Source organism: Peromyscus eremicus, chromosome 12, assembly GCF_949786415.1.
Source record: "Peromyscus eremicus chromosome 12, PerEre_H2_v1, whole genome shotgun sequence".
NCBI classification, from domain to species: Eukaryota; Metazoa; Chordata; class Mammalia; order Rodentia; family Cricetidae; genus Peromyscus; species Peromyscus eremicus.
This window is the reverse complement of record NC_081428.1, coordinates 50438950-50461336: the sequence shown is the minus strand read 5'-3', so window position 1 is coordinate 50461336 and position 22387 is coordinate 50438950. Positions and strand designations below refer to the sequence as shown.

At 43.0% G+C, this 22387-nt stretch overlaps 1 protein-coding gene across 1 annotated transcript in view; it reads right to left on the bottom strand.

The window, feature by feature from the left end:
* Positions 1-22387, bottom strand: part of Sidt1 (SID1 transmembrane family member 1) — a 92924-nt gene that overhangs the window by 63650 nt on the left and 6887 nt on the right. The window lies entirely within an intron of this gene.

The window sequence follows — 22387 nt, the reverse complement described above, 5'->3', positions numbered from 1 at the left end:
CTACTGACTTGGGCCCTGCAGTGCTCTTCTTGATCTCGGCTGCATCCCTTGTGATGTCAATTTCATCTGTCACTCTCCATGTCAAAGACCTTCAGTGGCTCGGAGACTTTACCAGTCTGATGCCAAAGTAACAAGAAAATGATAATAAATAGTCACGGATCATTCACCTTTGATACCTATTAACAAATATATTTTATTTTATTTTATTCATACTTTCTATTTCCATACACTTCTTCACTGTGTTCTGAAATACACACACAAAAGCATATTACTTAATCATCAGATAGCTTAAGGAATATCTCTAAAAGATAGAGCCTCCTTAACAAAATCCATAAACAGGGGCCGGAGAGATGGCTAAGTAGTTAAGAGTACTTGATGCTCTTGCAGAGGGCCCACGTTTGGTTCCCAGCATCCATATGGTAGCTCACAACTGTCTGTAACTCTGGGGATCCAATGCCCTCTTCCGGCCTCCAAGGTTACCAGGTATACACATGATACACATACATGTAGACAAACATATATACACATACAATGGAAAATTAATCAATCTTAAAAACACAAACAATATGATCTCACTACCATTTTAATTCTTTTAATTTATCTGATATTTACATGTTGTTTGTAGCTTTTCAATTGTTTTAGAAATTGCTTTTCTTAGTTGTTTTTTTTTTTTTTTTAAACTGAGTACAAATTCACTCCACAGACCTGGCCTGTCTTGTTTGACACCAAAACTTCATTCTTCTTTATTGTTGAATAATATTCCATTGCATGAATATACAACATTTTATTTATCTATTCTTTAATGATTATTTATGTTTCTTTCACATTTGGGGTATTTACAAACAATGCTGCCATGAATATTTGTGTACTAACTTTGTGTGAATATGTATTTTCAATTCTTTTTGGTATATACTATGATTGGATTTCTGGGAGACATGGTAACTCTATGTTCAATTTTTTGAGGAACTGCCAAAGTATTTTCCAGAGTTGTATCATTTTTACACTCCAGTAATTTGTATATCCAGCAATGTTCCTAGTTTCTTTACTTTTTTTGTACATACTTGTTACTACCTATCTTTATTACAGCCATCCTAGTGGGTAAAAAGCTATCTGTTGTTGTAGACTGCATTTTAGTTTTATTTCTTTGTTTCTGTTTTGATTTTGAGACAGGATTTCTCAAGTAGTTCAAGCTGGACTTGAATCCACGATCTTTCGGCCTCATTTCTCCAAGTGCTGGGATTACAGGTGTGTGTCCTCATGCCTAACTGGTACTTTAGCTGCCTGGCTCTTTGAGGAAGTTGCCAACATTGTTTTTCAGAAGCCCCAGAGCCTGACAGAATAAATTACCTTAGAAGTAGGTTGACTCAGAAGTAGTTGACTTTTGGCAACTGTGATGCAGACATCCTAATACTAGACAGTGTGGTTTACTTAGAGCAGTCAGAACCCAGGCAAACTGAAATGGGCAAGCTGCTTCTTCAGTGTACCTCTTCCCTTTCTCCCTTAGATGCAACCTCCTTCTTAGGGACTTAGTGTCAGAGGGAGTTGCTCAGAATTTTTTTCCACACTTCATTATAAGGCAGCAATTCTAGCCTCCCCTCAACTGCAGGAAGTTTCTGATTCAGCTGATGAAGTACAAGCCTGAGACTATTCATTTCTAACAAATACTAGTGGGCAGTTGGAGTCCTTGGTTTGGGGCCTGCACTGTGGAAGCGCTCTTCTAGAGCCATCTACTGATCTACTGCATGACCTATGTGTTACTGTGAGATGCCCAACCATGAGCTCAGCATCGTTACTGCAGCCTGGGAGCTGATATCGTTGGGCCTGAAGCAGGGCATCACAACAGATACATCCTGGCTGTCTTAACGTCCTGATCTTCCTGGTCCAGTTTTCATAATCCACTTACTTTTTAATTATTTAATAATGATCTTACCAGCCATGATAAAAAACAAACTCAGAGATACTGACACAATAAATCGCACAAAAGAGACTAGAGTAGGAGTTGTGCGACACTGGGCAGTTTTGCAAGATGAACAGATAAGATATTACCCAGAGGAAAGGATCGAGAGCCTCGCTCAGAATCTGCCGTGCCTTTCCAAAAGCTAATGAGCAGTGGAGAAAATTGGATTACGCCTACCACAGTGAAGTGGGCTGTGTGAAGATAAAGCTTAATGAAGGGTGGCCGCTGACCTTGCTGAATGGACTCTGAGACCTCGGAATAGAGCATTCTCAAAGCCCACGGTTTTCTCCTTTTGCTTCCTCTTGTTTCCATGACAAAAAGAGTACTTTTATTACCTCGATCGTGTTTCTTCCTGTATTTACTACAAGCAGCGAATCACATTAGAGGCAGTAGGGAATTATGCAAGGATTTCCGCCTCCGGTAGTATACAGATCATGTTTATGAAAGTTCCGAAAGCTTTGAGACCCCCTTTTTAATCTTTTATGTCATCAGGGAAAAGCTCAAAATTGGAAGTGGTACACTTTACTTGCATATAAAGGATGAAAATGAGTTTAACTCTAAGTTGACTTTGGTTTTGCTAAAGTAATAAGACTGCAGCTCTGTTAGAGGAAACCTCAGCTTCTGACACAGAGGCTGTTGGCTGCCATGATTTAACACACCAGTGCATAGACTGGCCTTGTAAAATGGCTGCAGCGTGTGGCCAACCCCTTTGCTAATGTGTAATGGCTTTGCCAACTCCTTTGTGTTCCCTGGGTGTTTATCTGGTATTTAACTACTCCCACCCTCCTTCCCCCCCTTTCTGCCCATGCTCCCAAGAGTCACTGGGCATAGACCCTGACTCAGGAGCTCCAAAAGAGTCTGGGGATTACCAAAGGAAACCTTCCCACAAAGAAGGCATGCTAGCTCGTCAGAGCGTGCAGGGAGCCATGTGACTTCTTTAGGGGACAAGGCCTGAGAATAGCATGAACAAGTTCTCCTGGAGGCAAGGCCCAGGAGAATTTAACCCATTTTGGCAAGGCCAATGGATATTTTGCTGCATAATTCTAAGCACGACCCCAGGAGCATATTGCTACCTGCTCTCCTTGCTTTCTTTACATAAAGTACATGGCTGGCTGCCTCTAGTCTCACTTTCTTAGAGCTATAGATGAAATGGCTATTGCATTAGGAAACCTTCTCCCTGATGACTCTCCTCTGGGTGAACCAAAGGGGACGTTGTTAAAAATACACAGTGGACCTGATTCAGCTTCTAAAGCCTTTGATATTTCAAGTGTGACCATGAATTAAGGATTCTCAAGAACAGGCTGTTACCTTTCCAACGCACCTTGTGACTAGTCTGAAAGAGTCACAGTAGTTCAGGACATTACAAATTTGCATAACTGTTCAGGAGAGAATGATTCTAACCATAAGAGTCTAGGAGAAATGCAAATGAATAGATATCAAGAGTTAATGGGGACAGTCTTAGGAACAGCGAATGAAGCAGAATCATAGGAATCCACAGTGCCCTCCTTTCTAACAGCTGTGCCAATACTGTAGGAAGCTGAAAGGAAGAAGACATGAGAACAGGAGATAAGCAGTACCAGCTATTAAGAGTAAGCTTTTAAGTTATGTAGTTTACAGGATGATAGGAGAGAACCTGGTATATTCCTTATAGAAGACAGAGTAGTATGCAATGAAGAATGAATTGTTTCAGCCATGACTGATAAGTTAATTGAAAGAACTTAGATTTGGTTAGAGGTAAACATTAATCACTAAAGGCAAAACTCTCTTTCACTTTGCATGATGCTATAACCCAAAATGCTGCCAACTAGCCACACTGTTCTATGTGTAAGTGTGCCTAGTTAGAAAACTTCCTTTGTTGTTTGTTATATTATTTATGCTTCTAATATTAAAGCTACAAATCAAGTCGATAATGATTACCGGTGGGAGAGTTGGGGAACAGAAGAGGAATGAGGTGAGGGAACAGCCTGGCAATTATTGAAATTATTATTAGAAACTTAAGGAAACAAATATGATTGTAAAACTGTTGGTGCAAACTATTAAAACTATATAAATAAAAATGGCTCAGGCTATCTGGGGCCACTTGTTTGAAACAGGTGGTCATAGTTTTCTTCATTTCGCTGACCACACATCCGTCCCAGGTCATCAGACCCCTTAGGAGCAAGGCTCTCAGCAAGAGTGTAGTAATGAGCTATGGGCTCACACAATGCCTATCTTTGGGGTAAGTCAACAAAGACTAGAAGCAGGCTAGTCACTTTTGAATGAATAAAGGTGGCTCTTCCACACAAACTGGTACATATGATTTTGATGTAGCGCGTTAGGAAACATCTGTCTGGGCAGATGACAGGGAGATCATCTATCCAACTCTTTCACTTAGAGAATGAGAAGCCTGAGACACAGAGGTGATGTGACTTTGCCAAAGATACCCAGGTGCTGAAGAAGCACAACGGGAACCAAGCTTCCTGAGACTCAGCTGCCACAAATGCTTGGCCAGAACATACTGCCATCACTGTTTTCAATCATGGACTCCAGCATGCACCACTGTGAATCTTGTATTATTACACTAGGAAACCAAGATGCTGTAGAAGAACCATGACCTGATGTGAAGAGACAGCTGCATGCTGGGACAGACATGTACATTGGCAACAGACTGGTATTTTAAATAGATAAAGAACTTGTAACAGACAAAACCCCCAACCTATGAAAAATTGGAGTAAGGATGTGTGGTGTTTTGAATAGAAATGGCCCCATAGCATGGGCTCATATATTTGAATGCTTGGCTATTAGAGAGAGTGGTGTTAATTGACAGAGATTAGGAAGTGTAGCCTTGTTGGAGTAGGTGTGGCCTACTCTATCTCTCTCTCTCTCTCTCTGCCTACTGCCTTTGGATCCAAATGTAGAACTCTCAGCTCCTCTCCAGCACCATGTCAGCCTGTGTGCTGCAATACTTCCTACCATGATGACAAAGGACTAAACCTCTAAACTGTAAGCCAGCCCCAATTAAATGCTTTCCTTTATAAGAGTTGCAGTGGTCATGGTGTCTCTTCACAGCAGTAGAACATTGACTAAGACAGGGTGTAAACAGCTTCTAAAGAAGAAAGAATTACCTAAGGACATATGAAACACATTCAGCACTTTAGACCCCTCGTAAAGACAGAGTCTCAAATGTATGAGCTTACCATGCTTGCAAGGTAAGACAGGAACTCTTGCATAGTGCTAAAAAAAGTCATAACAACCACTTCATGAAGCAAGTGGAAACTAAGAAGCAAAGCTGAAGATGAATTATCTTTCCACTCCTAAGTTTATAGACAAGAACTCCAACATAAGTGCACACACACCCACACATGAAATCTTGAATAAGAAAGTTCACTGCGAGCAAATGAAACAAAAGTAAGCTATGCAACAGAAGAACATAAAACATAACTGCCACAGGAGGCTAAACCCTGATTAAATGTGAGTGACAGGAGTACGGATCAGTGTGGACAAAACTCAGGAAGATAAACTGAGAGAGAGCAGGTAGACAAGGGATCCACATTGCACAGCCCCTTTGGGGTAAATTTTGAGAGTAAGGAAAGCAGTGCTATATGTTTATATATATGCACATTTAATAAAATGGACCTACATGAAAAGAATGAAGATCAAATGTGAGATGCTAGAGTCCATAAACTTGAAAGGATCTGAGATGTGACCCCACTTACCATGCTGAACAATGCTAGGAGTCCCAGGTGGAGATAAACAACTTGTCACAACACACAATGTTAGCATCACTGCTCCTTGCCCAGTATTCTGATCGTGACATGAGTAGGCCCAGATGGATGCCTATGTACGTGCAATCAATTGCTCTACAGGAGAGGAACCCCGAAATTAGAGTGCCTAAATATTTTACAACAGGCAAGAAGCTCTAGGGGGAGGCATTGTGAACTTTATGATGGTGTTTGCTAAGCAAATATCCTTAAAATAACAAAATAGAAGAAGAAGAAAATTTCAACCAACCCTTATGTGGAAGAGACCCGTGGAGGACCGTCTCCCACAATGGTTGTGTAAAGCGATGGTTGAAAAGACAAAGGTGACAATGAGCAAAAGCATCCTAGTCTCTTCATGCCTCACACTGAGCTTTACACAAGCGTTTGTCACGTTATTTTCTCGACCTGTCTGTTTACCTATTATGCTTCCTAATAACAGAAAGAAGCCTGACATTCTGGCCTTTGTCCTGGCTTCCCGCTGAGCAGAGAGTAGAGAAGTGTGGCCAGGGGCCCCAGCTGAAGCTGGGAGTATACGGAGCAGTAACAGGTTAGACTGGATTCTGCATGTGTAGGTTAGAGTCCTAGGATGACCATCACAAAATATCACAAACAGTGCTTTACATAATAGGTATTTATTCTTTCCCATTCCTGGGGACTCGAAGACTGAAGCTAAGGAGGCATCAGGGCCTTGCTCCCTCTAGGATGCTGAGGACAATCCTTCTTTGCCATCCCTTAGCTGGCGGCTTTATTAATTCGGCCCTTACCCTCCTTGTTACCGGGCAGACTCTCTATGCCTCCACATCTTCACATACTCTTTTCCTCTTTGTTCCCATTTCTCCTTCCTCATGGGGATCCCAGCCATACTGGGGTATGTCCCATCTTAACGACTTCATCTGAACTGATCACACATGCAAAGATCTGCTTCCACTTAAGTTCAGATTCCCGGGTTCCTTGGCTGTGAGATCTCAACATAATTTTCTGGGACAACAAATCAACCCAGCACTGTAGCTTCACAGAATTTTTAAGCAACAAGTCCTTTCCCCCAGCCTTGACCTTTAACCCTGACTGTCAGCTTGTACTCATTTGTTGTTATAAGAAATTAAAATGGACCCTAGACCTGAAGAGCCCCTGGGCAGACACAGCCAGGTAGACGGCATGTGTGACCTTACCCTTCTTTGATTTTTATGCTTTATCTGAGCTGTTTGTTGTCGATGCCTGTATGAAAGAAAAATGAAATTTAAAGATGGTCAATTGAGAGCTACAAATTAACTCACATAAGAAGGGTCAGTCAGTCAAGGATTTTCTTTACTTCCTCGGGTCCTGTGACTGAGCGCCTGAACAACTTCTACTCTGGTTCTGGCTCATTGGTAAACAACCATCTGCTTCAGTAACCTCTCCAGACCTGTTTTGTGTCTCAGCTTGCCAAGCAACATGGCCAAGAGTCTTTGGGTGTCACAGCTGGTTGAGTGAAGGCAAGACCCCTGAGACAGTTCATGTGTGATCTGTGTGAAAAAGCTGTCCCCAAGCAAAGCAGCCTTCAGTCCCAAATCCTGTTCCCCTAGAGGGCAAAGCACCCCCTTCTGAGGATGTCCATGCTAAGCTTTTCATACCTGTGGCAGGACCCAACTCCCTCAGTTAGAGCATACTTTAGCATTAAACCAATCACTGTGACAGTTACGCTAGGTACGGTTAAAAGTCGCCCAGCCTGGTTCAGCTTTGGAAAACTATCTTTTACACTCTTGGGGCACAGTGAAGAAAGATATGAAGACCTGGGTTTCATTTTTTTTTTCTCCCTGGCACTAACATCTATGTGGCCTTGAAAACATTGCTTTAAAATTTCTGGGTGGGCCTCAGTCTCCTCAACTATATCATGAGAACCATGACACCCTGTGGTGATATGTTGTGTCCCCCAATATATTGTGCATCCTAATAAACTTATCTGGGGTCAGAGGACAGGGCAGCCACTAGATAGACATAGAGGCCAGAAAATGGTGGCACACACGCCTTTAATCCTAGCATTCCAGAGGCAGAGATCTGCCTGGATCTCTGTGAGTTCAAGGCCACACTGGAAACAGCCAGGCGTGGTAACAAGAGCCTTTAATCCCAGGAAGTGATGGCAGGAAGCAGAAAGGTATTTAAGGCGTGAACTAGAGCCTGGTTAAGTTTTTAGACTTTTGAGCAGCAGTTCAGCTGAGATCCATTCTGGATGAGGAAACAGGATCAGCTGAGGAATTGGCAAAATGAGGTAGCCGTGGCTTGTTCTGTTTCTCTGATCTTTCAGCGTTCACCCCAATACCTGGCTCCAGGTTTGTTTTTATTAATAAGAACTTTTAAGATTCACAACACCCAGACTATTCACTTCCCTGGGTAGTGTCACCAATCAGATGACGGGCAGTGTGAGGCGGTGTGTTTGACCTGTGGGACACCCAGAGAAGAAGAAGGCAGAGCCACTCTGCTCATGCTTGGGTTTAGATGGCAGAAGAGCTCTGGGCCATTCATTCATCAATCACTATTGACTATCTGTTGCCGAGTGGAGCCAGGCTTACAAACGCAAATGGCAAAGGAGAAAGATCCATCCCACAGAGGACCTTAGTTTCCTTTTATGGTCTGGCTTCTAGGAACAGCTCATCCATCTCATTGAAAAGAGCAGTTGATCCCTTGGGGCCTACGTACTTTTTCCACTTTCAGATTCTCAATGTCTTCGACCCAGAGCCCGTCTCTAAGAAGACTGCTGTATAAATTCTGTCATTTTAGCTTCGCTCTGCCATCGGTAACCTAGATATGAAAACATTTCTATAAGCCCTCATCGTCTGGCCTGTGATCAAAACGTTGTATCAGAAGCTTCAGTTCCCCCCACACAGGGAAGCTATTAAAGGATGTGTAATTGTGGGCAGGCCAGGAATACCGAACACTGCGGGCGAGCTGGCTGCTGTGGGATGGTCTTAGTTCATTCAGTAAATATTTGATTCCTTCCTGTGTGAGGCATTGTTTGGATAGCAGTGTAGACATAGTTACCATCTTTGTGAAGATGGGTGGTTTGTATGCGGAGTGTTAGTTCAACAAGTCATTTAATTTACTTGGAGGTTTTCTGGGGAAAGGAGAACAGAAGAGACTTTGGGAAGAATATTTTCCTAAAAGCTAGAAAAGTAGGGAGGGAACGGAGCAAGGAAAAAAAAAAAGTCCAAATAAAGGAAATGCCATTGTGGGTAGAGGTAAGGGGGAAGGGGAGGAAAGGGCGAGAAGTGTAATGGGAGAATTCAGAGAAACTTCATTTCTTTGAGGCTGGACATACGAGCAGGGTTGTTACAGTCGGGATGAGTGGGGTCCGTCTTGTTAGGAAGGTTGGGGCATTACCCTAAGAACAATGGGAAGACTTTGAAAGGTTTCAAATGCCACTGTCCTGTTGCCCCCGCCTCCTCTGGAGAACCACTGTTGGCTCCTCTGCTGCTCAACAGCTGCTTTGTAGCATCCTCGGTTGTCAAGTGGAAGGGTGGGGAAGAGCTGACCGGCAGCACCAAGAGGGCATGCACATGCCAAAAGAGCCTAGTGGGGATGCAGCGGGAGGCGTGAGAAATCAGGTACCTGTGTTCCGTTTGTGCCGTGGATGGGGCTTTTCCTCTAGCTGGGTCCCTGACAGAGAATGCCCCAAGCAAAACATGGATACTGGGTGGTCCGGATGCAGCTAAGTCGTCCTATGCTTGGCATCTCCTTTGCATGCAACACCAGAACTGGTCCTCCACGGAGCACACTTGGGAAACGCTGTCAGGTATTTTTCCAGGAACTGGTATCAAAGAAATTGTGTCCGGAAGACTACAATCTGTCATGGGCTGCCTGACCCTCCCACCCCAACAGCTACACTTCTCCATCTCACCGGGCTCACTCACAGATTGTACGTGAGTTTCTCAGTCCCAATGGCTTCCCCCGGCTTTGGCATCTCCAGGCTCCGTTTCTGTGAGAGAGCCAGCGGTCCATGCTGGTTGGACATCCTCTCACCGAGCTGAATTTGCTCATCTGTGCATGGCTCTTTTTCTCATCTTCATCTTCCCTGTCCCTTTCTGTGCCTTATTCTTGTGATGGTGATAAAGAGGCAAAAATAACTATCCTATGATTTGAGACCAAACTCAGGGAACCATTCTCTGGATTTTTTTTATACACTGACTGATTGCACTATAGACAAAGTCCTTCTAGAGCTATTGAAGGCCTGCTTAATGAATGCTCTGAAAATGGAAACTGCTACAAAATTATTGTTATAATTGTAAGAGTTGTGTTATGATGATGTTTATCATCTTTTTATTCCATAGTAGAATTGTTAGATGGATGTCATTTATAGCTTTCAATAAGTATTTGTGAAAGCAAATATTACTAAGGAAATTGACATTTTTCTCAACAATATGGTCAGTTCCATATTGTAGCTTCCATAAGTAGCTTTCTCTTCAAAGTTGACAAGAACAATTTTTAAGACAAACAGAAGGGACCTTACTTAGAAAGCCCACACTGAAGAGCATAACCCATCTCTAACTGTGCAGCGGCATTGAGGCAGAGGCGACATATCATACTTGGAATCTTCTCTGACTATCAGATGAGAGTCATGTCTTTAGTTGGTCACAGACAAGGTTGTGGCACCTCAGCTTCCTTCCTTGCCATCTCAGTCTCTGTCTGTGCTGGGTCCACACAGTCCAGCAAATGTTCTGCCTCAGCATGATCCATGAGACCTTATGGTACAGCCAATATGGCATCCTAAACCACTGAATGTTGTCAATGGCACAATGCTATGTAGATTTTGTGGGTTGCTAGGTTACCTGGGATGTCAAAAGAGTGGATGAATGGCCCATGCTCAGTAGCCAGACACATCTACTTGGTACTTTCAACTCTGAGCAAATGATACAGAGATGAAGAGAGAGTTTATGATGGCCTGGTGACGGTGATAACAACAGAGTACATGGCAGTGAGAATACCTAATAACAGGGACGGTGTTGCCAAGCCGAGCCTCTCACTTAAACCATTCCCCTTCTTCATGATGGTTGCTGTAATGTCTTGAAGCTTAGTCTTCCTTGGTTATCAAATGTCAAATGAACTCAGGTTCATGATCTATTTAATATCTTGTGAGTGCGTGTGCATGTGCGTGTATGTAGGGTGTGTGTGTGTGTGTGTGTGTGTGTGTGTGTGGTATGTGTGTGTGCAGTGTATGTGTATGTAGTGTGTGTGGTGTGTGTGTGTGGTGTGTGGTGTGGTGTGTGTGGTGTACGCACATATGCACATGGGTAAACATATGTGGGTATGGAGGCCAAAGGTCAACACTGAATGTCTTCCCCTGTCACTCTCCACCTTATTTTTTGAGACAGGGCTTTTTACTGAACCTGGAGCTCATCAGTTGGCTAGGCTGGCTGGCCAGTGAGCTCAGGATCTGCTTGTCTCTGCTCCCTCTCAACACTGGGCTTACAGATACTTGCTGCTACCCCCAGTCTTTACGTCTGTGCTGGGTATCTGAACTCAGGTCCTACGTTTGCATGGCAAACACTTTGGAGATTGAGCCATGATCCTAGTCTAACTCTACTAACAAGCTCTTGGCTGTGCTAGCCAATTGTTTCGCTTCTTTGTAGCTAAGAATCTTGCTTTATCCCATGTCACCTTTTCTCTCATGTCCATTTCCCTGACACCTCACAGCTACTTTAGAACTCCTCTGTCTACAAATCTCTCCAAACCTCTGTATACCAGGACTTCTCCACTGTTTGACTCTCTGTTTACCCCTCAAGCGCCCTTTGTTACCCAAATAAACAGTGCTTTTCTTTGAAACCTATAAATCTTCCCCTTTGGTAAAGGTACTGTGGTAGGAAAGGGAAGACAATCATGGGCTCCTTTTAATAGGTGGTGGAGAAGAATAAAATAAAGCTGTGGCATTCCCGTGTCAGGACCCATAAAATATTCCCAGCCAGGAAGTTAATCAAAACAGCCCTGAGTTACACTGTCCACAACAAGGCAGTTCATCTAGAGGGATGGAAACGGTGGGTGAGTCCTGTTTGTTAGGGCGTATCTTCATAGCTGCTCAGTGAGGATCCAGAAATACTAGTTCTTAGGAATAATACTTACGCTGAAATAGTAGGCTGAGTGCTCATGTCTACAATAAACCTCAGAGGCCTTCACTCGAGAGTACAGCCCCGAAAGGATGAAGATTGGCCTTCTAAGCTCTATAGGAGGCAGCAGGTCACAGATGATGCTGGCCGTGCCTTTTTGAAATACTGAAGAAAATATGCCATTTTCAGTTTGACTTAATGTAGGTCCTGCTTGTAGAGATGTCTAAACAATCCGTGTGGGAAAACAATAACCAAAAACCTCTTGCTTCATGTTCCAGCGAATATAAGAAAGTCAGACATGAGGTTTTTAAGTTGCATAATGAAGAGATGTGACTGAAAGTCTGACCATGGTATTTCGAAGTTATTTTTGTTGTTAACGATCCGTGTAACAGATGTGCTCTTCTGGGAGGTGGGAAGATTCTGTGGAAAGATGCTGAGGAAATATTCTCAAGAATTTGAGTTACATTCTTGGATTTCAAACTGGTTATATGATTTTCTTTTATTTTTGTTTCTTTTTTGGGAGGGGAGGTTGGGGGATGGTGTCTATATGAAGCCCAAAATGGCCTTAGCCATTTGGCCTTCTTTCTGGGTGCTGGGATTGCAGACACAAGCCACCATAGCTAGCACATGATTTTGGATAAGAAGTTATTAATATTTTGCTTGCTTTAGTCTTCATCCATGTCAAATGGGAAGAGATTGGGTGACTTTAAAGGTCCTTTGAGCCCTTAGGCTAAAACCTCTTTCTTAAGGTGTTAAAGGATAGTCTCTGTAAGGACAGAGAAAAGCTGGGGCTGGAGAGATGGCTCAGCAGCACTGGCTGCTCTTCCAGAGGTCTTGAGTTCAATTCCCAGCACCCACATGGTATCTTACCTCTATAATGAGATCTGATGTCTTCTTCTGGCATGCAGGTTTACATGCAGACAGAGCACTTTTACATAAGATACATAAATAAATAAATGTTTTTTAAGAAAGAAGAAGAAATGAAAAGAGCTCCAATGCAAGTCCGATTCCATTTCTGAAGCTGAGCAGACCCAACAGCTCACCAAGTTGAAGAAAGGAAGTAACAGTGCGTGACATCAACACAGACACTTACCGACTGAAAAAAAAAAAAGTCATTTCCCTCCTCCATCACCGGTGTTATTGAAACTCTATAGCAAAATCTTGACAAGTGTAGTAAAGGGATCATTCACCTTGGCTGTGAATCAAGAAGAAAGGAACAACACTTGTCTCCTGGGATGAGTGAGACAGAAATCATTCCTATTTAACAAAGCCTCATCCACTGGAGATCACACCCAGAGAAGACGGGGCATCTTCATGGCTGACCTTGCTCATGCATGATTTGAAAGCCAAGAAGGATGGGGACTATACAGACATAAGACACTCAGGGGAGAAAGAGAGACAAGAGAGTGGTAGAGCTCGGAGGTGGCCGCAGCAGAAGAGGAGGAGGCTGGGGATGATGAGAAAGACGTCAAGCAGCACGTGCTGGTCCAGCATCTTCCAGCATGCAGTCATGTTTTTGCAGCAAATGGTGTTGGAACTACTGGACAATGTAGGCAAGATAATCTAGAGCAGTAGTTCTCAAACAGTGGTTCTCAACCTTCCTAAAGTTGTGGCCCTTTAATATAGTTCATCATGTTGTGGTGACCTCAAACCATAAAATTATTTTCTTTGCTACTTCATAACTGTAATTTTGCTACTGTTATGCACTGTAATGTAAATATCTCTGTTTTCCAATGGTCTTAGGTGGCCCCTGCCACAGGGTCATTCAGCCCCCCCCCCCAATTGCAACCCACTGGTTCAGAACCACTAATCTAAAAAGAGCCCTTATCATATCTTTCATGAGAATTAAGTCACATGGGTCATATATCTAAATGTAAAATGCAAAATTATAAGACCTCTAGAAGATAACACAGGGTAAAATCTAGGTGATTTTGGCTTTGGTGACAACTTTTTAGATAAGACAACAAAAGTAGGTTACTTGGCAAAGAGGTGGGTAAATGGCACCCCATCGAAATTTAAAATGTTTGCCCTGTATATGACAATGTTGAGGCCATGAAGTGACAAGTAGGGAGAAAATATCATAAAACACATATTTATCAAAGGATTGATATCTAACACCCACAAAAAACCTTAAAGCTCAACAATAATGAATTGAAAATTTCAATGTAAAAATAGTCAAAAGGTCTAAAACATCACCTCACCAAGGAAGATAACCAGATAGTTGCCGGACATAGAAACAGTGCTCAAAAACACATGTTCTTAAGGAACTGCAGATGCAAACAATGGGGCAGCACTGAGCATCTGTGGGAAGGACTGGACTTCAAAACGCTGGCCATACACGTCCTGAGGGTGTGGAGCATTGGGGGCCCTTGTCCATCACTGATCGGAGCACAAAATGATCACTTTGGAAGATAATGTTGACAGACCCTACAAAGCTAAATATAGTCTGTTTGATCCAGCACACCTCCAAGTATTTAACAATGGCCAGGTGGTGGTGGTGGCACATGCTTTTAATCCCAGCACTCAGGAGGCAGAGGCTGGTGGATCTCTGAGTTCAAGGCCAGCCTGGTTTATAGAGTGAGTTCCAGGGCAGCCAGGGCTACACAGAGAAACCTTGTCTCCCAACAAAAACGACAAAGGCAAAACAAACAGAGCTGAACACTTATCTACACAAATATTTACAACCACTTTATTCATAATTGGCCCGAATTGAGAACAACCAATATGCCCTTCAATGAGACCACGGATAAATGGACTTTGGCTTATCTAGATAATAGAGTACCATTTAGTACTAGGAAGCTAAGAAAGATATGGGAAAACCTTCAACGCATGCTGCTAAGTGAAGGAAGCAAGTCTGAAAGCCTGTATGTTGTATGGCTGCAACTGTAGATGCCAAAGTCTACCTTTGACATTTTATGGTCCTGGCTGGGTTCAAGAATTAAATTGGAGTGTACAGATTAAAAGTAGAAAAGCACGTAAAGTTAATTACATTTAGTGTATGTGGAAGACCCCATGAATACATGAAGTTCTAAAGATACACTTACAGCTGAGTGATTATACACTGAATTGGGTGAATAAGGTAAATTGAATTTGGGTAGTTGCTTCAACAGATTAGTGGATAGGAGGTAAGGGTTTGTCTAGGAATGTTTGTACAAAACACTTTCTGCCTCACCTTGTCATCCTGGATGACAAAGTCACTACTCTCTTAATACGAGGAAGGTCCATTTCCCATGGGATTTCATTTCCTGCTTTTAAGAAATAGAATGAGTGTTCAGAGTCCAGCAATCTTGCATCTGCTACTTCTCAAGGGCCTCCACATGGAAAGGGCCAGCATGCTGACAAAGCGTATTTTAAGGTGTTATGTTTGGACCTCCTTTAAAAATGATGCTCTTGGAGTGTCAAACTTGAGAGATATTTTGGAAAAATAAGACAGTATTCCAGGGTTTTAAAGGAAGAAAAGAGAGATATAATTGTCAAGACACGGGGGATTTTGAGGAAATAAAAGAATTCAGTGTGATAGTATAGTGGTGGGACATGACATTTCTTCAGCCCCCTGAAACTGTGAGGACTGATGGGAGGGAACACTGACGTAAGCAACGAGCTTCAGTGGCTAACGAACGCAGTGACGTAGCAATGGTGGGCCATCGTTCATGTAACACGTCAACGCAAGTCATTATTAGTGGGGGAACCAGGAGTAGAAATAGAAAGAATGCATGCACTCTGTCTTTCATTTTTATCCTTGCAGCTCCAGAACACCAACTGCAAGTTCCCAGATAGCCAGAGAAGGCTTTTATTCATTTGACAACGCCAGGTAATCTCATTTGCCACCATTTTCCAGAAATCAAGTGTTTTCCGAAAACACTTGGAATATTACCAAACCGTAGGCGATCGTCACCACTTCCTGGGGCAGCGCTCTTGTAAGCACATGCTGTCACTCTGACCAGCCTTGAGGTTAACTGTCCAGAGCAGGGTCCAAAAGAGAGTTCTTTAAAATGGGGGTTTGTGGAGGCCCACAAAGGTTTCCTAGTGAGAGCTGAGCTTGCTTTACCCAGCAGGGCTGCATTAGAGGATTGCTTGACCACGCCTGTGGTTACCAGGTGATTGGAAGGGTCTGCACATGGCTGAGCTAGGGGGAGGTCTTTGATCCACCCCTTGGCATTCCTATAAGTAGCCCTTTAGAAAAGACAGAAGGGGCCAGTGGATAAGGATCCAGGCCCTCCCGAGGCTATCCTGTGTTTCTATCTGTTTCTCTCCCCTCTAGCCTTCTATTTAAATACTTCTCACTTCAACCTTCCACAAGAGTACCGGGTGGTGGGGTGGGGGATGGTGGTGGGGTGGTGAGGAGGTGGGGATGGGGAGGTGGGGGGTGAGGGAGGGAATGTGGGAGCTGGTCTCCCGCAAGTCTCCCACAGGGGTTTGAGTATTAGTTGCTAAAAAGCCTTTTGGTCACCTAAAGAGAAAGGAAATGTCCCAGTACTGGCAGCTGGGACAAGGAAGTGAATCACTATAGCTCTCTTATCAGCAAAGCCAGCTTGTTTTCAACCTTCTCAGGACACGTTTACAGTGTAAGCCACCTTCACTCCAGTTTCAGGCTTGTTAAGCAGTCCGCTGAAAAGTGCCCTGTTCAATCTTGTACCAGGTCAGAATCTCCGTGTCCCTGCCTCTGATCGAATCTGTTTCTTTGTCTGCTGTTATCACTCCAATGTATTGAGGGAATCAAAACTCAAAGTAAGGAATTAACTTCAGCAAATAATTTTCGGTTGCTCATTTTACCACTCCAAGGTTGTTGTTGGCTCGGGTTTTTGAGACAGGGTCCTGCTGTGTATCCCTAGCTGGGCTAGGACACAACGGGTAGCTGAGGCAGGCTTTGAACTTGCAGCAATCCTCCTGCTTCTGCCTTTCAAGTATTGAGATTTATGTGCTGTTAGAGGCCGGTTAGCATTTAAAATATAACGTACGACTGCTGTATAATACTGCTGTTCACTTTTACTTCTCCAGAAAGGAAATACTGTCTTTACATTTCTTATTTATTTTGTTTGTGGGTTGGGTTGGGGGTTGGGGGTTGGGGCATGCACAGGCTGTAGTGAGCTCATGGAGGCCGGGGCCACTTTGGGGAGTAGATTCTCTCCTTGTACCACGTGGGTCCCCAAAATAAAGCATAGGCTCTCATGCTTGATGTATGAGCCTTCACCTGCTGAGGCATCCCACCAATGCCCAAACACTCTCTTTTAAAATATGAATCTATTGCTTTTGTATAGCGAGTTTTACACACATTCCTAGAAGCTTGCTTACCTAAGCCAAAGGATCTTAGATGGAGGATTTAATAGAATATGATATTTTTCTTGCTGACTCTAATTTTTAAGCAATATGTTCTCATTGGGTCTCTCCTGCCCTTAAATAGCCAACGAATTCATCAACAAAAGCTTTAAATTTTTCCATTTTCAAAATAGCCAAGAAAAAATATAATGTTTATTAAAATGTTTTTATATCCCTGGTGAAATAGATGGCCCTGATTCTGTGTTCTGTTCTGGTAGTCTCTTTGATATTTTCCTTTGCAGACACCCTCACTCAGATAGCTCGTTAGCTATGCCTTGGGGCCATTGCTGCACCCTGTTCCCGCTGTGTTGACAGGGAACTTCTGTGAGGCCCAGAGTTAAACAACGCAAGAAGAGCCCCACCGTACTCTGCGACACTGCATGACAACCCTTAATAATATTAACATCAAGGGGTCGGTTCTATTTGAAAAGGAAACAGAGACGCTGGCATCTTCCAGCAGCAAACAGATTTCAAGGCCTCACACGTCCCTCTAGGTCTTTTAGACTGAAGTCTACCGCAAGCGAGGATATGGAAAAGATACTGAAAGTAGCCAGCTGAGACCACAGTGGGGGGGAAAAGGTGGGAAATCTTTGCATATTGTTTCAGATGTTTAAAACACCCTCTCAGAAGAGACCATCCCAACAGTAAAAATAAAACAAAGGGCCACCTCCAACAAACCCACAGCACAGCAATCGGGCTGATGTGCTGCCCAGCAGGAATGACGGAAAGAAAGAACACATGAACTGGAAGCCAAGGAAAGAAAGAACAAAGGAACTGGAAGCCAAGCTCAGCGTGCGCACGTGCACACCACAGGGACACACAGGGAGCGAAGGCCTTGGAAACCAAACCACTTCTAAGCGGTGGAAAGACCTATAGGAAGCTTTCCAAATTGGGGGGGGGGGTGTTAGAAAACAGTCAACTTTACATTTGTTTGATTTATAAAACAAAGAGTTTTTTGAAGGCAGTGAAAGGGTTTATAAAAACACGTCTCCCAAACTCTCTTCCTGTGTTTCCCCCAATACCGATCGCTTTTTAGTTGTTTATTGTCCTTAGGTGTAACTAAAAATATTTCCACTGCTCAGTGTTTAGGAGATACATAAAAACAGAGCAAGAGCCTTGGTACCTCCTAGAGAAAACTGGAAGTTTATCATACTTCAGAGACCACTAATGAAGATTTGTATTGTAAAAAGGACTCTGAGAGTTCCATAATCCATGACTCGACTGGGTAAAATCGTGGGTCTGAAGTAGTTGGGGAGTCCTTGCCTCACCTGTCACAGAGAGGATTAGCTGCATCCTAGTCTGGCCAGTCTAAGGAGAATGCCACTGAAAGGGCTTGGAAAAATAGTTACCGACCTTTGGCAACAAGAGACTCTAGTTTTTGTACTGTGGTCTCCAAAAACTATTTCTCACTCTAACTAACCTGGCCTTCCTGAGCCCACACCTGATGGCAGGTTAGGAACCAAAGTAACTCTCAAGAAAGCAAGCAAGGGATTAGCCGGGTGTGGCAGCACATGCTTGTAATCCCACAGTTTGGGAGGTGGAGGGAGGCGGAGGATCAGTAGCCCAAGGTTTCTCTTGCCTGCATAGTGGTTTCAAAGCCAATCTGGGCTACATGAGACTTCTTTTTAAAAATCAAAACAACAAACAAACAAACAGAAGCCAGCTCAAATTGGCCTTCACTCCCCATTGATGGGTGATTTTTTTCCCCCTTAAATAAAAATAAAAGCAACAATGACCCAAAATGCATCAAGCACGTTTAAGTCAGTAACTGACAACCGTACAGTGTTATGGGGTGCTAAGAAACAATGCAATATTTTCAAATTTGGCAAGTGAAGGATGAAGCATTGGTCTTTTGTTTTCTTTATAAGCCACACCTCAAGCTAAACAGCCAACGAGAAGCTGCCCATTATAGGCTGACAGCTCATGATAAAGCATCTTGTCAGAAAAGAAATCAGGTTACTTCTGTGTACCCAAAGTGCCCTTCCCTTTCTTTCTACTTACCTACCAGGATGTTTTAAAGCTCAGTTTCCTCCAACTGAACTACATGCAGGATGTAGAATTTCTCTAAAACATAGGAGGTCATGGTTCAGTGATGTCCAATAAAAGTAAAATATGAGTTATATGCCTGTCTAAAAATCTTCTAGTAGCTACGTTGAAAAGACTAAAACAGATAAGTGAAATGAATTTTATAAAAAACAATTCAATTTCTTTTGATTGGGGAGGGTTTCAAGACAGGGTTATCTTTGTGTAGCCTTGGCTATTCTGAAACTAGCTCTCTAGAACAGGCTGGTCTCGAACTCACAGAGATCAGCCTTCCTTTGCCTCACAAGTGATGGGATTAAAGGCATGCACCACCACCGCCTGGCCAGTTCAATCTTAAATGTCTAAAAACAATCTCATTTAAACACACACACAAATCAGCAAAACATTGGATATTGCTTTTATCTGGTCTTTGAAATCTGAGATGGACTTTATATATCAGTTCAGACTAGTCACACCATCTGCATGTCTCTATATGATACCACAAACTTACAGAATCCATTCTACAACTCAGTATGTAATCAGGCTGTGCCCTCCATAATATCAGCTCCCTAACTGAAGTGATGTCAATCTCTAAGCGCCTTCATGACCTAGTGACGTCATTTTCACAGTGAAAGAGAAAAATGTAGGAAGTGATTTCTGTGGACTAAATGCTTATGTCTCACACCTCACCCCAATTCTTCACAGGTTGAAACTTAATCCCCTCAAATGATGTCTGAAATGGAGCTTTGGGGGAAGTAATTAGGTCACAGGGATGAGATCTGCGCCTTTATAAGAAAAGACCTTGAGACCTTGCTTTGCGTGAGGCATTCTTGCCCCTTGGTAGATGCAGCAAGAGAGCGGGTATCTGTAAGCTCGGAAACAGGCCCTTAAGCAGACACCAGATCTGCCAGTGGTATGTGCTGCTGCAGGACCGTTCATCCACACGATGTGTTACTGAGATATTCCTCTCTCCAACAAGCAGTGGTCCTGTTTAGAAGGAGACTGTGGGAGGACAGCAAAGGAGGTTTCTTGGCCTCAGTGCACAAAGAACCAGCATGCCCTGACTCTTTACAAGAATGGGAGAACTGAGCTACCACATCCAAGTTTTTAACTCTTGTAGGTCACTTTTAATGTGTGCTACGGTCCTGTGCCAGCATCCTTGCGATTGTTACAGAGACCCCAGGGACACCACATTCTGCAGATGCTTGAGCACCTTATATACCATGCATGCCGTTTTCCTACAGCTCATGCACGTCCTTATGTAGTCTTTGAATCACCTCTACATTACTTATAATAGCCAATGCAGTACAAATTCTGGGTAATGAGTTGTCATGTTGTAGAGTTTAGGGAATAAGGACAAGTAAAAAAATTTGCCAAGTTACACTAAGAATTTGAAAAATATTTGTCTTTAAAAATTGTGTGTGTGTGTGTGTGTGTGTGTGTGTGTGAGATTATTGTGTGAGTGGGGTTCATGTGTGCCATGGCATCTGTATGAGAGTCAGAGAACAACTTTTGGGGATCTGTTTTCTTCTTTCATCTTCCACTGTGGGCTCTGAGGACTGATGCCAGGTCACCAGGCTTACACAGCAAACACTTTTTTACCTGTTGAACATCATGTATGTTACCCCTTTAAAAATACTTTCAATTTGGTTTTAGTAGCTTTACAAATAAGGAGCCAACAAATACGAAGGTTATGCGTGTTAACACATAGCCAAAAGTTAGCACTGGGATGTCCGGATACTTCATTGCTCATGAGGACTGGGTAGTGTTGTTTGAATATGAACTCAGGATGTTACAATTGTTATCATTCCCAGTATCCTTCTAGCCACTTCCTGAGTCTCATGGTCACGCATGTGCTGCCAGCAGTCAGGCAAAATGCTTAGTCGCTCCAGGGCCTTATAGCCTACATAATCTATGCGCATGCGCAGCATGGCACTATACGTGCTCGAAGTTATCCTTAAAAGCAGACTCCACCCTCCCATCCCCACTTCTGCCACATTTCTCTCCCCGGCGGGCTGACCACTCGCCCTCTTTTCCTATCCCCCTAATAAAACTCTTAAAGTGAGTTTCATTGTATCTTGTGGTCTGTTCTGGCACCCAGTTTATAACAACAATCAGGTCCATATGTACAACTACTAGTTGATATTAGTAAAGCCAAGAAACAAATACTATACACATCACTAAAAGATTAACGGATAAAATTATACTGAACTGGAAAAAAACTAAGATAATTTGCCTTGAAATATAGACCTAGAAAAGGTTTCCATTCTTATTCAATAGGGTGCTTGAAGTCTTACCTAGAGAAGAGAAAGACAAAAAGAGAGGTACAGAATAGATAAACAAGTCAAATTATCTCTATTTGCAAACAATATGATTTTATACTTAGGAAAAAAGAGAAAGCTTTTAGAACACTTTCAGTAAAGTTGAAGGGTACAAAAATCAACAACAAAATGGTAGCTTTTCTATATGCCCATAACAAACTTGTTGAACAAGAAACTGGGAAAACTATTCCTTCACCACAGTTTAAAAATACCTAAGCAGGAAGGTGAAAGACCTCTACACACACACACACACACACACCATAGTTTTAATAAAATTATGCTACTCAGGTTGAAACACCACCATCACCACCACCACCACCAAGAGCCATAGACTATCTAGCAACCCCAGTGGGAAAGCCCCCTTCAAGTTGTTGGTCAGGGGACCCGAAGAGACTCCCCAGACAATATAGGCTATTGCTGTTGTCCTTGGCTGCCTCCCAGAACTTTAAGGTAAGACCCCAGTGCTGTAGGCACCACATCGTTGGACACGTGGCTTGGAGAAATCCAGCTGGAACTGACTCAGAAGCCATCTCCCTGAGGATTAGCTCCATAGTATCAGAAGGTGCTATACAAGCTGTTGGGGTAGAAAGCAATCAACAGTTCTACCCAGCTGTGAAGTCTATGAACCATAATAATGACAATCACAGCAAGATGTCCCCATGGGTACTAGAGTGGTACTTAATCCTTAGGGTAATCAATAGCATCTAATTGGACTTAAAGGCCACTCAATAGGAGAGAATTTATGCTTGGTGCTGTAAACACAGACAACTACCTGTGGCTGGTCATGGACCCTAGAGAAGAACCTACCACTGCCACTTTCCTAACCCTGAGCATAATTTCTAACTGCATTATAAATAGTGATCCTTATACTTACTCACAGAATCAGAAGAAGCTTCTTTTTTTTTTTTTTCCAGAAGATGGAGGCCATTACATAAAGCTACAACTGGTTAAAACGCAGAA